This window comes from Callorhinus ursinus, unplaced genomic scaffold (genome assembly GCF_003265705.2).
Source record: "Callorhinus ursinus isolate GAN/ISIS: 27379988/994484 unplaced genomic scaffold, GSC_fseal_2.0 scaffold3, whole genome shotgun sequence".
Lineage (NCBI taxonomy): Eukaryota > Metazoa > Chordata > Mammalia > Carnivora > Otariidae > Callorhinus > Callorhinus ursinus.
This window is the reverse complement of record NW_027397065.1, coordinates 56,294,283-56,310,960: the sequence shown is the minus strand read 5'-3', so window position 1 is coordinate 56,310,960 and position 16,678 is coordinate 56,294,283. Positions and strand designations below refer to the sequence as shown.

The following is a 16,678-nucleotide window of genomic DNA, read 5'->3' as shown; positions in this document are numbered from 1 at the left end:
GTTTACTAAGCCTCTCTTTTGCTCTATCTCATCTGCTGTTATAACCATCTATTTAGTTTTTCATTTTGGATATTGTTTCCTCAAATATCTAGAATTTCTTTTTATGCTTTTTTTAAGACTTTCTTTTTTGGAACCTATTCTTTTAAATATATTAATCATAGCTATTTTAAAGCCATTCCTGATAACTTCAAATATCTGGCTTATAAATTGTTCTGTTTCTTTTTTTCACTGGGTTTTGGGTCACTTCATCCTCTCATAATGAATGGGTTATGTCCATTTTTTTTCCACAGTGACAGTCAATGCCAGTAAACATCTTGAAACATGTCTTCTTGTGCCCATAAATAATAATTAAGAATGAGTATAAGTACACTAGAATTGCTCGATAAAAATATCACACACATTATAACTTTTCTAGAAACTGACCGATTATTTTCCTTAGAGATTATACCAATTTACATTTCCACCAAACATATAATATTAACCATTTTTTTCCATAATCTCAGCAACATTTGCTTTTGTCAGGCTTTTAAATTTTCTAATCTCTGTGATATATTTTATTATGATTTCCCCCATTTCTGATACATTCTTAGTAATTATTATGTTTCTAAATATTATGTTTCTGTCTCAAAACTGTCCAGGTATATTCTCTTTGGCTAACATGTAACTAAATGGATAATAATCACTAAAACAATCATTAAATATTTTTATGTTGTATAGATTTTATTAAATTTGCTCCTTTTGTCTTTATTATGAATTGTATTTCCCCCCAGTTCACTAAAATGAATCAATGGCTCAAAATTGGTTTATTGGAAGGCAAAGTAGCACTGAGAATGACAACAAGAATACCATAAAGTTAATTTTGAAAATACAAATACAGAACAGATACATACTATGAGTTGAGAATGTGACTCAGTATATGATGCAGTAAATAAATCCCAAATGTAAGGACTTAGAAGAAGAAAAAATACTACTAATGGGAATCACAACCCTCTAAACATTGGATTCCTGTAAGGTTGTTGTTCTATTTTCCCCTTTTCTCCATTGCCTTGTCTGATAAGATATGGCATCAGGATTTTTGAACAGTGATGCAAGTAAATAAATTGCCAAGAATTTGACTTTTTTTCTAATATTCTTTATTCGACATTCACTTTTCCCTACCAGATTCTAAGGTGGTGATGCTATGTAAGTACTTGCCATTATCAATATTTTATAGATACAATTACCACTAACATCATGAAGTGAAGAGTAAGCAATGGTTTTAAATCTACCCTTTGTCTTCTTGAGTAATTATGCCCCATGAATTATCTGGTCTAACCTAGAAAATGATTAAACTATTTTGATGCAAGTAGAAAGAAAATTACTTCACATATTTCTTCCATGTGCACCTTTCCAAGTTTACATATATAGAAAGCAATTGGTTTATTATGAAACTATTTCATCTGAATTTATTCCGAGGACTCTAACTGAATATGAAGTGGAAAAAAAAAGTAATGCAATGTTGTTTTAAATTTGAGATTATTTTAAATGATTTACCTTAAATTGGACAGTCTTTAACTACCTGTAACAAGTACACAGTCGTCTTCCCTTCCTTCTGAGACAGTGCTGAGTAATATCTAAAGATTTTTCAGAAGCATGTAGTGTTTACATGCTGAAATCTAACTTCTTATTTTCATGTTCCTGATTTCACTCGATGTGGTCGTTGGCCTCCTTTTCAAGTGTATTTGTTTGTGTTGGGCAAGAAGCCAGTGGTATTAGTGCATGGAAACCAGGTAGCTGTCAGAAGGACTGTGGCAGCATGTCTAATTTTGCTATATTAAACCTGTCACAAAGCATTAAATAAGAGATTATAGGAAGTATGCATAGAGCACATGGTTTATAACTTCATAAACTTGTAGTGTTGGGAACAAGCTAAAACCTCTCTTTTATCTTCTTTTCCATTTGGTTTCACCAATCTCTTTAAACCACTACTAGAAGAATGGGTGAAACTATAAAAATTTTTCATGACCACAAGAAAGCTCATTCCCAAGTAATAGCCATACCAACAGTTAGTCAGAAATACTTGAGAAGCTAACAAGGATTTTCTTTTCAATCCACACAAATATCTATTTTGTATGCCATGAAAGTATGGTGAATCCTTATAATTGCTGATGTCCAAATATATTTTTAATTTCCTAGAAACCATATTATTTTTATAGCTAGCAGTTTCTGTTGCAGAAACCAAAGGATATCCCAATAGTTTTTTTTTTTTAAGAACAGAAACTCTTGAGCTTAGAACTACGTAGTACTTGCTAATTGTTTTTCTAAATGAGCACAGGTGGATTTAAGTGTTATGGTACCTGAAGCAGGTACCATACCTTTTCCCTCTCCCACTCCCCCAGGTACCACTGGGGCAATACTACTGAAAAAACAGAAAAATAATTTACTAGTTCAAAATCAGGTACAGAGTGAATATATAGAGTATGAAAGAAATCACAAGTTACAGAGTATAAAAAGCTGAAAATGCCACAAAAATCATAAAAACAACATACTATTTTTTGAAGTAGCTGTCTCACATATCTTTGGTCATGTACTTCGCTACTTACTATGTGACAGGCTCTATACCATGAACTTGGAATGGCTAAGGCTCACCTTGTTTCCTCCAATCTTTTCAGAGGTTCTTTCCACCCTTGAAAGTCTAGCACAGAATAGGCACAAAGAAATATTTATAAAATAAAAGTGGTCTAAGAAGTGAATTAAAATTTTAAAAAGACAACTCTTCCTGTCCTCCTACCTTATTAATTTATAGGTTCATCAAGGCCACAAAGAATAACTAAAACAACCAAAGCATTGTGAATTGGATTAATATATGACATTTTGTATGATATGAGGAAGAGTTTTTCTGCACTGGGAAAACAAAAGCTAATGAAGACATATTACTGAAGCCATTTAAGGTAATTTAGCCTCTGAAGAAAAAAGGATGCAAAAAGGAAAATGATTTTGTGACCCCCTTTTCAATAATGTGTTTGCTCTTTAAAAAACATGAGTGAGGCCAGAGCCTCCATCCTCCATATAGGAATCCTAAAAGCAAATGTCAGATATCGCAATTAGGAGCCATGATTTAGGCTTAATCCAGAAGGCAGATATTGAAACAGAATGTTCAAGTGTGGAAAAGTCCTTAAAAGGTGGGCGGGTCAGTTGGAATGCAAGTAGGGGAAATTCACCGTAGGCTGCCTGAAGGGCAATGGAGAAGATCAAAGATAGAAATGGACCAAGGTCAGGGGGTGCCTGGGTGGTTCAGTTGTAAAGTGTCTGCCTTCGGCTCGGGTCATGATCCCAGGGTCCTGGGACCGAGCCCCACATCGGGCTCACTGCTCAGTGGGAAGCCTGCTTCTCCCTCTCCCACTCCCCCTGTTCCTTCTCTCGCTGTCTCTCTCTCTCTCTGTCAAATAAATAAATAAAATCTTAAAAAAAAAAAAAAAGAAATGGACCAAGGTAAGGTTTAGTAAAAACAAAAGAGGCAAAGGAAGCAGGTGAGGCATAGAAGGGGATGTAGAACCATGTAATCCTAAAAGCAGAGAGGTCCGTGCTGGGAGATATGTATCTTTTAGCAAGCTAACATCTCTGGAGTGGTGCTAACTGGGCTGGAGTCAGGAAAGTTCAGTCCCAGAATTGTAGATGTTGCATGGCCTCTAGTTCAGCAACATTCTTAAGCGATCCTTCCTCTTTGGAGTAGCTCAAGAATCTTCTAGAAGTCCAAAATGATGCAAATATTTCCAGTATTTCAGTCCCATACTGTTTAAGTCATTCCATTTCATCTCCCCTCCCAAGCTAAAGCACAGGACTCTCTCCATGTTCCTTTCCTTTACAGGGTGACTACCAGCTCCCAATTCCCCAGGACTGCAAGGGTTCCTCAGATCAAGACTTTGAGTTTTAAAATTAGGACTGTTTTGTCAAACCAAGATAAGTTGATAACCCCAGCTGTGGGCCGGATAATTTGGCAACTCAGCTCTAATTTCACAACAGAGTGGTGGTAGGGGCTAACTCATGCTCTCAGCACTAGACTTCCAATCCAGTGCACCTTTCATTACAGTTTGTCCTTAGAAGATATTAATTTAATAAATGTGCTGGAATTTATTTTCACATTTACATTTGCAACATATATACAAAGTCCGAGGCTGATAACAAAAATATATTCTTTAATGAAAGAAAGGTTTGGGATGATGATATTGAGATTTTTGTTTTTATTTCACAATTGTATTCTGTGTGTGTGTGTGTGTGTGTGTGTGTTTAAATTATAGTGCTCTGAATGGGGCAGGATGAAATTTATTACTAGATACTCAGGCACCATAGAACAAAAATTTTCATTCTGATAACTAGTCAATTTTCTTGGAGTGGCACTGCCATGGAAATTGAGCCATCAAGCTATGGAGAAAAAACATTTTCTGAGCTCTAAAGCAAAGTAGATCTTATGAAACCCATAAATTAACATTTGGAATAAGATTAATGCATCATACTCTCACTCGATTTTACAAATTCAATCCTCTATTTCACCTACAGACAAACTCAAATAACGAAGAGCATCAAAAAGCCCATCTTACCTTAGAAATGCTAAGCCAATGGTGTTTATGTCAGCATTTACAACTCTATGTGTATGCCACAGGGTGGAAGAATTGGAAGATGTATGGATGTCAACTTGGTCTTCTTAAGGGGTAAGAAGCAAATTATGTATTTTGAATCTACTTGGATATGTGTAAATGAAGGGGCTCAGCATTTTGGGGATCTTAGCATTTCAAATGTGAATACTTTGTGTTGAGATTTCATTGAGTAGTTCTCTTCTATTTCTTTGTCAGTCATGTTTAGCATTAGGGAAAAAATACAATCCTGCACCGTAAAAACTGAAGTATTTCTGAGAGACTATGAGTTTAACATCATCAGGAAATATTGACTGTGATAATCCACAGCCCAGTAAATGATGTATAGAAGCTATGAACATTAAGGCATATATTCATCATTGTGTTCACTCCCAGGTCCTCAGCCTGATATATAGGGAGGAGCACTGAGATGGACAATGGAGGACCTGACTCCCTAGTCTGTTCATATTGAATGAGAGTTTACTGCATTTGAGACATTGTATTAAATGCTTTAATAATAATTATTTTTTTCTGATTCCCAGAACAACTCTATTAAGTGATATTTCCTCACTTACAAAGGAGGACATGGAGGGTTAAAGAGTTTAAACACAGTGGCTAAGCCAGGATTCAATCTCAGGCCACACAGTCCAGTATTCTTTCTCTGAAAATGAATCCCTTACTGCCTCCTGTGGGGTTACATGTTTGCTAGCCTACCCATCTCATGCTATGTGAACATGACATTTGCTAACCCTACAAGTTTTGATAGAGATCATTTTAAATGATGTACACATTTAATAGAAACTTTAAAAAGCATTACAATGATTGGTTTGGAAAACAATATAGTTTTTATCAAGATGAGTGAAAAAAGCAGGCTACAAAAGTGTATTTATATTGTGATTAAAATTTAGTGAAATAACATATTTATATGAATGAAACCAAACATGTAAAATACCAATATTGTAACACTATCACTTTAGAGTGATAGAATTATGAATGTCTTTTCTGAATTTTCTATAATGTGATATTATTTTAATGATGAAAAATTTAATAAATTTCAAAATTTAAAAAAATGGAGGAACACATTAGAAACATAAAATGTAATGATTATTACAAGCAAAGTCCTATTAGAAGTTAAACCTATAATAGAGTCTTCAATTTCTGAAATGATGTCTATTTCAAGCGCCAGGTAAACTATAGAATTATGTGTTTTAGTCCACAGATTTAAAAAGACCATTATCATTAGTCCCTTTCAGTCTCACCAGTGATGAATATTTAATTCTGGGTGTGAACCATTCACACATGAAAAAGTAGGTCCTCTGTAAAGATTAATGATTGACTGACTGACCATTGTAACACATTTACCTTTTTTTCTAAAACGGGCATCTATCACCTGTCTTCTTAGAACATGGGTCAGAGCCCAGAGCAGTTATTGTATCTGTGTGAGATTATTATTTTCTCCCAGAAAAAAAATTAATCAATTGTGTGTGTTTACTATTTCATCTTTTCTCCCTCTCCTAACCTGGGAATCATATAAGACTGTTAACATTTGTAATTTACCATGATTAATATTTCAAAGGAAGAATCACCTGGCACATTGTTAACTATGATTTATCAGGCTAATATGATTCTCTAATAACGGGTTTGCCACAAAAATAAGACCGTGGTGAAACATTTTAAGTTTTAAGTAGATCCATTAAACTATATTAACAGTTTGATTGTCACACATTAGAGGTAGATGAGCTGGACAACAAATATAAAGTGAGATTATAGCGCAATAGACATTTCAAAACTTTACCTATCTATGTCATCTTTCGATAATATAATTAACAATAACTAACCGTCTGAGGTAGGAATGATTATCCTTATTTAAAGATGAGGAAAATGATGCTCAAGGAACCCAGGTACATCCAGCTTTGACGTAAAAGCTCTTACATGAAGCTCAATGCTGCCTCTAAAGCAGTCACCTTGGGAAGCTGGTGAAATTATGCTGCCATCACTCAAAACATTGCTCTTATTTGAATTGCTTTCATAAAACCTTAGCAGGAACACCAAAAATTAAATTCTGTTTCTCTATAGGAAGGTCCGCCTCTCTATGTTAGCTGGCTTTCCTCAAACCTTTGGCTATTTTCCAAAAATCGAGTCTACCCATGGAAAAGAAGATTCCATCTCAGTGGGTAAAGAAACTACTCTGAAGTCCAATCCAAAAGATAATGTTAAATATTTTGAATACTGTTAATACTGTTAAAGTAGATGTACAGTCTCTAAAGGTGGACACTGATGACAATAAACACACTTGGAAGTTTATGTTAGATTTTTGGAGTGGATAAATCGTTGGCATAAATGCTTGTACAAGCTTCAGAAACGAAGTTTTGGTGATGAACCCCTTTGAATATATAGATATTAAGATTCCCTATGATGGATATACTGAGATTAGTTCTTATTTGAAATCCTGTATGGAATAAGTTAAATACTTGATTTATCTTTAAACTAAACATGCAATTCAGTAATATTGCTGTTAATATTCATCCCATGGATCATTCCAATATGGATCCATTATCTATACTATTGTCCTCTCTGCATTTCTCTATCTTGTTTCCAAAGATTTGATGAGATACTTAGGAAAAACAGAGTCGAGATCCTGGTGAACTTACTTTTCAGAATATTTTTGGTACATCCCTGTGTAAAAACTAGTTTATGCATTAAGTACTAGAAGTGCTTAGGAAAGGAAACAAACACTATTAACTGAAGTTGTCCTGAATGAAGTTTTGAAGAACTTGGGGCTTAAATTGCCCTTGGGAAGATTTGAAGAACTAGGAAGTTTATGGATTACTGATAAAAGAGTTAACACATGTAACTGCAGTCTATCCACAGTACCATGTATATAAAACTGGGTGTGAATTTACAGATTTGTCTTTAATTTCTTCAATATTTATGCTATCCTCAAACTTCTGAACAAAAAAGTAAAGCTAGATCCATCTGACATGGTCTTCAGGGCCCAACTTAATTCTCAATTTCTTAGTAAGTATTTCTCCAATTAAAGCAACTCTGATGATCTTTCCTTCTCTAAATTCCTAATGTGATACCCTTTGAAACTCTCATTTTGGTATTCTATCAATATCATCTTTTTTTAAAACTTTTTATTTATTTATTTGAGAGAGAGAGAGAGAGTGTGCACGTGTGTGCAAGAGAGCACACAAGCAGGGGGAGGGGTGAAGGGAAAGGGATAAGCAGGCTCCCCGCTGAGCAGGCAGTGGGGTATGGGACTCGATCCCAGGACCCTGGCATCATGACCTGAGCCAAAGGCAGAGGCTTATAACTGAGCCACCCAGGCGCACCCCCTCAGTGTGACTTTTAAGCAACAATTTAAAGGCAGAAAACAAATACAAAAGCTTGATTAACATTATGTGTGTAACCAATTATGTAAATATGTAAACCATCAGCTTTACATATGCAATACTGAATGTCATTAGATTAATTCCAACATCATCGTGTTCATTTACACTTCTGGTGTAAGTTAGCTTTTTTTGTGCTTTATTATGTTTATCCTATCCCTGTAATACATTATAAAGTTATTAGGAACAAAAGTTGATCTCCAATATATAGGTAAATTTTCAAAACATGCAACAAAATTTTCTATTCTCAAAGTGTCCTGAAAACATTCAACTAGCTGCTGTGATCATGAGGATTAAATAGAAAAGAGACTTCTGCTCCCTTCACCAGGGACAAAGTCAACCTGGAATCCACCCATGCTCTGCTTTTTAAGATAGAGTTCACTGATTTATCATTCTGTTAATTTTCAGTCTATCTGAGCAATAGTCTATCTAAGCAATAGTCATTTTCAATAGTATCAGCATTCCCTCTTTCTCCTTCCTTGAATTACACATGCAGTTCTTTAGTGGAAGTTATCAGCAGGAGGAACGTTGTTGACAATTATTCTTCAGAATTAACTCAGAAGTGATGCTTTCCCACAGCTGGAAGGCAGACATCATGGTGTCAAAGTGAAGAACTTCCTGAATTGGGTTCTATTTCTGGCTTCACCATGAATTAGCATATGACTGTGGATAAGTCACTTTGCCTGTTTTAACTTAATTTTCTGTAAAGTGAGGAGTTCAGATTGGATTATTTTTAACTTCCCTTAGTGGCTAAAACCCTATGAAGCTGGATCACAGGTGAAATTGCTCCTTGAGGGAACCCAGACAAATAACAAAATATTCAACATGCATGAAAAATCAGTATTGCTTTTTCTTTTTAAATGGCGTAAGACCTGTACCACCCCCCTTTGTTTTTCATATACCTCTTTTTGAAAATGGTGAAGCCTGAGAGCTTTTAGGAAAGAAAGAGCTTATGGTTTTCTCCCATAACAAAACTATAAAAACAAACAAACAAACAAATAAATAAAGTGTCTGAAGCCACTCAGAACATGGCTGTCTACCACTCTAGAATTACCAGGTATATTGGAGAGAATGTACATCCTCAATTCATGCATTTACATGGAAGGATGAAGATTTAATCTTTGCTTTTGTTACTAAAAATTAGAAATAAGTATTGAAATGGTACACAATTGTAGGACTAGGGGATATCTTCCAAACTTCTTCTAAATACACCTATAAAATGAATTTTTGTATTTAAAAAAGTGTGCTTATAATTAGGGCACATGTCACAGTTTGACTGCCACAGTTTAAGTTTTGCACCAGGCAAATGGACTGCATCCAAGCTGTCACACCGAATGCCATGTTGTGTCCCCAAAGAGGATGCTGCTATTTGACACACTGGGAACTTCTGTAAGAAGGATGCTATAGTGGGTTGCAACGTGATTCAAGGTTTTGGTTTGGTTTGGTTTGGTTTCCTTTGGGTTGGTTACTGCTTGATTCATCTCCCCATTTGTCATCAACTTCTCCACTTCATCAGTTTGGTTAGCTGCATAACGAGCAAGAAGAAAAAAAATCATCAGAATCATTTCGACTGCTGGGAAAACCAGAGCAAAGCTGGCTGTTAAAAGCTGTTAATTGCAGTTTACAAAAGAGAAATCCCTTATCTTTGAAAGTTCACTTGCTTGAGTGACTCATTCTTCCTGGGAGGGATTAATGCTTAATTAGAAAAAGATGCTAAACAATCTGATGTGCTTCCTGTATGAAAACCTTACCTTAGTTTTAAAGATTTTTAACAAGGTAACATGCTAATTATTTAATGACTGATTTGTGCTGAGAACTAGAGGTACGTGTTAAAATCGCAGTGCTTATCGCGTTTGGCACAGCTCCCAGAAATCAGTGCCCTGACTGTTCTAGGTTTTGGTGCCAAGCCTGTTTTTTGTTGTGTTGGTGCTTGGTTTTGTCTTCCTACCTTTGGGTGTTAACATGTTTGTCAAAGTACACTGTCGGGAGGGGAGCAGCCAGGACCGGGGTGGGTAAGCCTGGTGGTCAAGAAGGTGAGGGCGGGAGAGGAACAGCGAAGAGGCGGGAAAGACAGCCGCCTTTGGAGTGTGACTGCATTCTACTTTCAGATACCTGGAAATAGCTGTGCTCCAAACTCTCTGTGGGATTTAAGGAAGGCAGAATGGGTAGCGTGTACCTTCCGAGGAAAGTAACAAGGCATTGCAAACCCAACTTCACACTTGGCTTGTCTGTCAGGGGTTTTTCTCCTTCACAACAATACCCCAATGTTTTGGTAGGCAGACTCCAGCTCACTCAGTAAGTGAGAGGCATGGGTGGAATGCCAGGTATGTCTACAGAGCAAAGCAGTGCAGGCAGGCTGACGCCAGGAGAGAGTAGGCAGGTACCTATTGAGTTACAGGATTTCTACAAATCTAATCCGCATGTAATGTGAGACTTATTACAGAGCCAGCCTCTGCTAGGCCTGCGAAGTCTGAGGATATGAACAGTCTCTGAAGCAATGATCCCAGTTAACCCATTGAAACCCAGCTTCACTTGACCAAAGCTGAACAGCCTCTTATCCTTGTAATGCTGGTTAGGGGTGATAGTGATTACAAGTTGCTTACTCATTGTATAAAAAATACTCAGAGTAAGATATTATTGAACTGCAACAGAGATATTTAATATGCCTGCAAACAGTGAGCACACAATTACAGCCACAGTAACTTGGGCTATTTTAAGGTACTCTCTATTTAATATGCCTGACACTGGATAGTCTATACATTACTAATGATGGGTATCTATAATTTATGGTACATTTTTTTATGTGATAAATTTGTTATGAAGACTTTAAACAGCAAAATTATTTACTAGTATTAAAAAGCATCTCCTTAAGGGAAACTTTTTTCCCTAGCTCATCTTCATTAATTATCATAATAAATTGATGATAACTTTTATTAAGAGATGGAAATCAGAACTGCTAATGCAAATAGGAAAGAGACCCAGGTACTGGAGTCTCAAATATTCATGATGTATGTCATATACTTTTCTGATCATCAGCTAACAAACTTCCTTGGAAAATGGGCAAAAGAAGTGAAAGCATTGTTTCTATACCTAATATATGATCATAAGAATTCTCTAAATCAGGCTTGAAAAATTAAAAATGATCCATCTTCCAGCCATCCCGTAATTACACACAGATAAGAAAATTAAGATAATAGTTCTTACTTTATCAGTGTAATTGGGGTAAAATCCAACCATAACCCGAAAAATTCACATTACAAACTATTCTTAAGACTGATTCACGAAGGGGCGCCTGGGTGGCTCAGTCAGTGAAGTGTCTGGTTCTTGATTTCGGCCCAGGTTGTGGTCTCATGGTCCTGAGATAGATCCCTGTGTTGGTCCCTGTGCTCAGCAGGGAGTCTGCTTGAGATTCTCTTTCTCCTTGGCCCTCTGCCCCGCCCCTCTTGCAGGCACCCGTTCTCTCTGTCTCAAATAAATCTTTTTTTTTTTTAAAGACTGATTCACTAATAAATAATATTTAACCTCAGAAATATTCTACGAAGGCATGGCTCCAAATTACCTTTATGTGGTTTTTACATGTTGATACCCTCTCCACATATCTATTACCATATTCAGGTTCCTGGAATATACCTACAACATCGACTTTCTAGAGTTTTATTTACTAACACAAAGATGCCAAAATCAAGGATTTAAAAGTCTGTGCACAATATGATAGTATTTGTTGAGCATCTTCTGTCATCCATGTATTCTCTAATAGATACTTTAGGTGCATTAATTTATTTGTACATTTTTATTACTACTTTTCAGATGAAGAAAATGAGGCTCAGATCAAGCAGCCAGTGAGAAACAGATGCAGAATTTAACCCAGGACTGGTCGATTCAGAGCACGTTTAGAGTGGAACTAAATGTGGGAGATAAGATAGCACTCCCCAAAAGAGGTGAAAAGTCTAAGGATGAAAAGAACATTAGTTTTGTTAACTGGAGATCTGGGTTGAAAAATGGCTCTGCTCCTTCCTTGTTTCTGAACTGATATAAATTGCTGAGTTTCGATGTACCTAAATGGGTTCACCTTTGAGTAGGCATAGACAAGTTACATCATCATGCTTTTGTGAGGACTGAAAAGACAAGTGACCACAAGTGTATAGAAGATGTGTGGTGGCAGACACTAAGGTTAGCTTAGCTCTGTAACATACCACACAAGTCTCTGTGCCCTAAACCATGTGCTTTTCTATATACGCACAGTGCACTGCAAAAGTGATTATTTTGAATGTGGTGGGAGAGAAAGGGATAAAAATGAGGCCGTTCCCCCACCCCTCTGCCCCCGCCTGAACTGTGCAGCTCAGACAGAATGAGCTTGCCTCTGAACAATATTGAAAAGTTTGCTTTTAAGCTGATCTGTGACATGAAAGCCAGCCCAATCCTAAATTTGTTCACTCCCCGGCGCTGCTTATTTCTTTCAAGCCATTGCCAACTTTATCCCAGTTTAACCTTTATGGTAGATAAGCAGATGCTATTAAATGTTGGACTACTGAGTAGGCCTCTTGAAAACAGCAGGTCAGGGTGTGAGAAAAGCAGGTAGAGCAATATTCTAAGCAACTTTTTAAGAAGCATAAAACACTGATTAAAACATGAAAGACTGATTAAAACACTCAACGAAACATTTGCAGAAATAACATTGTTTTGATGCTGCTCCTAATCCACAAGTTATTATTATCTTTACTATTTGGTAAAAATAAGAATTCTCTAATGAGAACAAATGATTTTATAGGGTGATAATATCCTATATTAAATGCTGCTTTGACTTTGGTTTTAATATGACATGAAACGTTTTTCTTTTTTTTTTTTTAGGCCAGATACATATTTGAAAACCAAAATATCTCTATAATTAGGTATATTTCTATAGTTTATAGGCTACATTTAAAATTACCAATGAAAATGTGGCTTAGAAGACTTCATTTCTACAATAAGCAAAGCAGCATCAATGCTTGTAAATTAACTTTTTAAAGAAATGCTCGAAAGATTTAAAAGCAAACATTAAAACATCTTAATAAATAAGATCTAAATCTGAATTGTTAAAATTCAATTTCTTGGTATATTTTCTGTGTGCACTTTAAAAATGTGTATTTTACTGTTACTGGGTTGGTATTTTACAAATATTAAGATAGTGGGAAGTGTTGCTCAAATTTACTGTATGCTTGTTGACTTTCTGTCTACCCATTCTAACCATTATTGAGAGAGCAGTATTGAAATCTATCACTATACTTGTGGATTTATCTATTTATTCTTACAGTTTTATTTGGTTTTGTTATATATATTTCCAAGGTCTCTTATTAGACACATGATTGTTTAAGACTGTTATGAATCGATGCCTTTTCATTATAAAATGACCACTTTAATCCTGGAAATATTCTTTGGTCTAAAATCTACTTTGTCATATACTGATATAGCTACTCTAAGCTTTCATTTTATTAGTGTGGATATAAGTATAATTTCTTTTACATCTTTTAATGTATTTGTTTCCTTATATTTTAAGTGCACTTCTTATAGGCAGCATACAACTGGGTCTTGATTTTTGTATTTAATCTGACAGTATCTGCTGATCGATTGTTTAAACCACTTACAGTTAATGTGATTATTGATATAGTTGGGTTTATATACATCATGTTCCTGTTAATTTAATATATCCCATCTCTTCTTTATTTCTTCTTTTCTCTTTATCTGGCTCCTCTTAGGTTGGATATTTCGATGATGCCATTTTATCCTCTTTGTTAGTTTAGCCATTATGGCTCTTTGTCACTTAATTCTGTTAGGTTGTATAGTGCCTAACTTCTCACAGGCTACCTTCAAGTAATATTATCCCACCTCCTGTATCCTTTCCTAGCCTCTGTGCTCTTTCTGTCACACTTTGTATTTTTATCTACATTATAAACTCGAAAATATATTATTTTTGATTAGACAATTATATTTTAAAGTGATTTAAATAATAAGAAAACAGTCATCTATTATACTTATCTGGAAATCATTTCCAATATTCTTCATTTCTTTGTCCTCCACAGAGGATTTCATCTAGTATTACTCATCTATATTTCATCTCATATCATTTTCTTTTGCTTGGAGGACTTCCTTGAACATTCCTTGAAGTACGGTTTTTTGGGGGATTCATTCCTTCAGCTTTTACATGTCTATGTTACCTTACTATTTGAAAGTTATTTTTGCTGAATATAGAATTCTAGGTTGACAATTTTGTTTTTCAATACTTTAAAGATGTTGCTCTATTATCTGCTCATTTTTATTGTTTCCAATGAGAAATCTGCTCTCATCCTTTTTGTTCCTCTGTGTGTAATATATCTTTTTTTTCCTCTGGCTACTTTTAAGATGTTCTCTCTCTTGCGTTTATGTGTACTTTGATGATCAGTTGCCTTGGTGTAGTTTTTTTTAGTGTTTCTTGTGCTTGGAGTTCATTGAGTAGTAAATATGGATTTATTGTTTTCATTAGATTTAGAATAATTTTGTCCATTATTTTTTTTTAATTTTCCTGCCTCCCTTCCCATTTTCTTCAGGGACTCCAAGCACATGCATAGTAGGTGGCTTGAAGTTATCCTCCAGGACACTGAGGCTGTGTTAATTTTTGAAATCTATTCTCTTTTCCTCTGTGTTTCATTTTGGATGGTTTCTATTGTCATGTTCATTAACTTTCTCTTCTGCAATACTTAATCTGCTGTTAATCACATCCAATTTGTTTTTTTTATCTCACCCATTGTAGTTTTCATCTCAGAAATTTGATTTGGGTCTTTTTATATCTTCCATAATCTCCAGTTAACTTTTGAACATATGAAATGCAGTTAAAATAACTGTTTTAATGTTCTGGTCTCCTAACATCTTGATGTCTCATTTTATAATTTTTGAGGTAAGCATGGCTCGGTGCTTGTTTTAAGGCTATCTTCCACTTCTAAGCAAGATCTTACTGAGTACTCTACCTAGTGCCCCTTGAATTATAAAATTTCCAGGTTGTACGGTAGAAACAGGTTGTATGGTAGAAATAGGTTGTAGGTTGTATGATAGAAACAGGCATTCTCCAGGCCCTGTGTGAGCTGCAGGGTGCTCTACCCTTGAAACATTTTAGGTGGTTCTTTACTTAGCCTCAAGTAGTTTCTCTATATACATGTACTGATTAGTACAATGTTAAATATTTAGGTAACCTCTGTAGATTTCTCAGTCTCTCCAGTATTTGCCCAGTGAACTCTTGTTCCCTTGGTCTTCTCAGATCTTCTGCTCTGTTTCCTCAATTCAGGGAGATCCCCAGACTCCAAGTGGTTTTCCCTTTCCTGTGGTGCATCCTTGAAACTCTCTCAAGATAAAAAGCTTGGATGGTTATAAGGTTCACCTCACTCACTCTCTGTTTTTTAAGGATTACTATAAGTTGTTGTATAGTGTCGAGTGTCTTGCAAACCACTGTTTTACTTCATGTGTTTTGTCTTTTTGTTATTATTATTTCATTCTGGAAGGTAAGTCTAGTCTCTGTTTCTTCATCTTGACCAGAAACAAGTAAAACTCAATTTCTAAACCAAAGAGAGTAATTTAGTAATTCTAGGAACTGGAAATGTTCTTACCAATTATTAGTTTCTCACTGAATAGTTGAGGACATTAATGCACCAAAAAAATAAGTAATGTTTATAATAGCATACAGCTAGTATATTGATAGTATTAAGAATTTATGTATTCTTATGCTTCTATTCTAGAATTTATCTGTATGTTTTAATCATAGACACATTTGAAAAAAATCACAAAAGTCATCTTTTTCCATTCCCACTTCTTAATTTTCACATAATGAAACTGAGAACCAGTCACATTGTGCAGAAACCAGAGACTACTGTGGATCTGGGCAAAGACCAGAACTAGTTTAACTAATTGTTTCTTCTGGTTCCTGATCTGCCCAAACTGAAAGCAGAACACTGAAGGTTAGCCATAGAAATTGGCCCACTTTGCTGATTCTCCTTTAGTCACAGTTCAAAATTAAAACAAAAACAAGAAACCTGCTATTAAAGAGAAAGCCCATGAGACCATTGAGGCTTAAGGGAGTTAGAAAGTTGGAGTCATTGTGGACCTGCAAACACAGATCAATTATCAATGGCATTGCCCAAGATAGTCAATAGCTCTCCAAGAAAAGGCCCCTATTAACCACATGGAAGGGTTAAGGAGAGATGGAAGTTGAACAAGTGAATAAGAAATTTTTGGACAATGCTCATGCTTCAAAACTAGTCCTTTTATTACCTTACTATTTCTTCAATTTTCTTTCTTTTAGAATACCACAAATACAAAACAAACAAACAACCTCAAAGAGGTACCAATTCATACTACAGATTAAATCTCTGATAGATAAACAGTGGTGTTATCCTGCCTAAGGTATTTATAATTTAAAGGAATAATCTTGGTAACTCTAAGGCAGTACTTCTGAAAGTGTATGCCATGATCATTAATAAATGGGTCATAAAACAAAAACTTTCTGAGTTAAGTATTTGGCTCCTCAAAGTTAGGCAACTTTCTTTATTGTGACCTTTTCAGTCTTTAAGTCACTGATGGACAAATATACATCTCTAAGAGAGCAAATTTCCCAAATTTGTCCATGGAACCATTATTTCAAGACTAACATTCTATAAAAATTTGCTGGAAAAAGTT

At 35.4% G+C, this 16,678-nt stretch overlaps 1 long non-coding RNA gene across 1 annotated transcript; it reads left to right on the top strand.

The window, feature by feature from the left end:
* Positions 1 to 3,188: 3,188 nt before the first annotated feature.
* Positions 3,189 to 12,109, top strand: LOC141371452 (uncharacterized). Its single transcript, XR_012376408.1, has 3 exons — positions 3,189 to 3,252; positions 4,537 to 4,688; positions 11,810 to 12,109. It is a non-coding gene; the product is annotated as an uncharacterized lncRNA (long non-coding RNA).
* Positions 12,110 to 16,678: the final 4,569 nt, after the last annotated feature.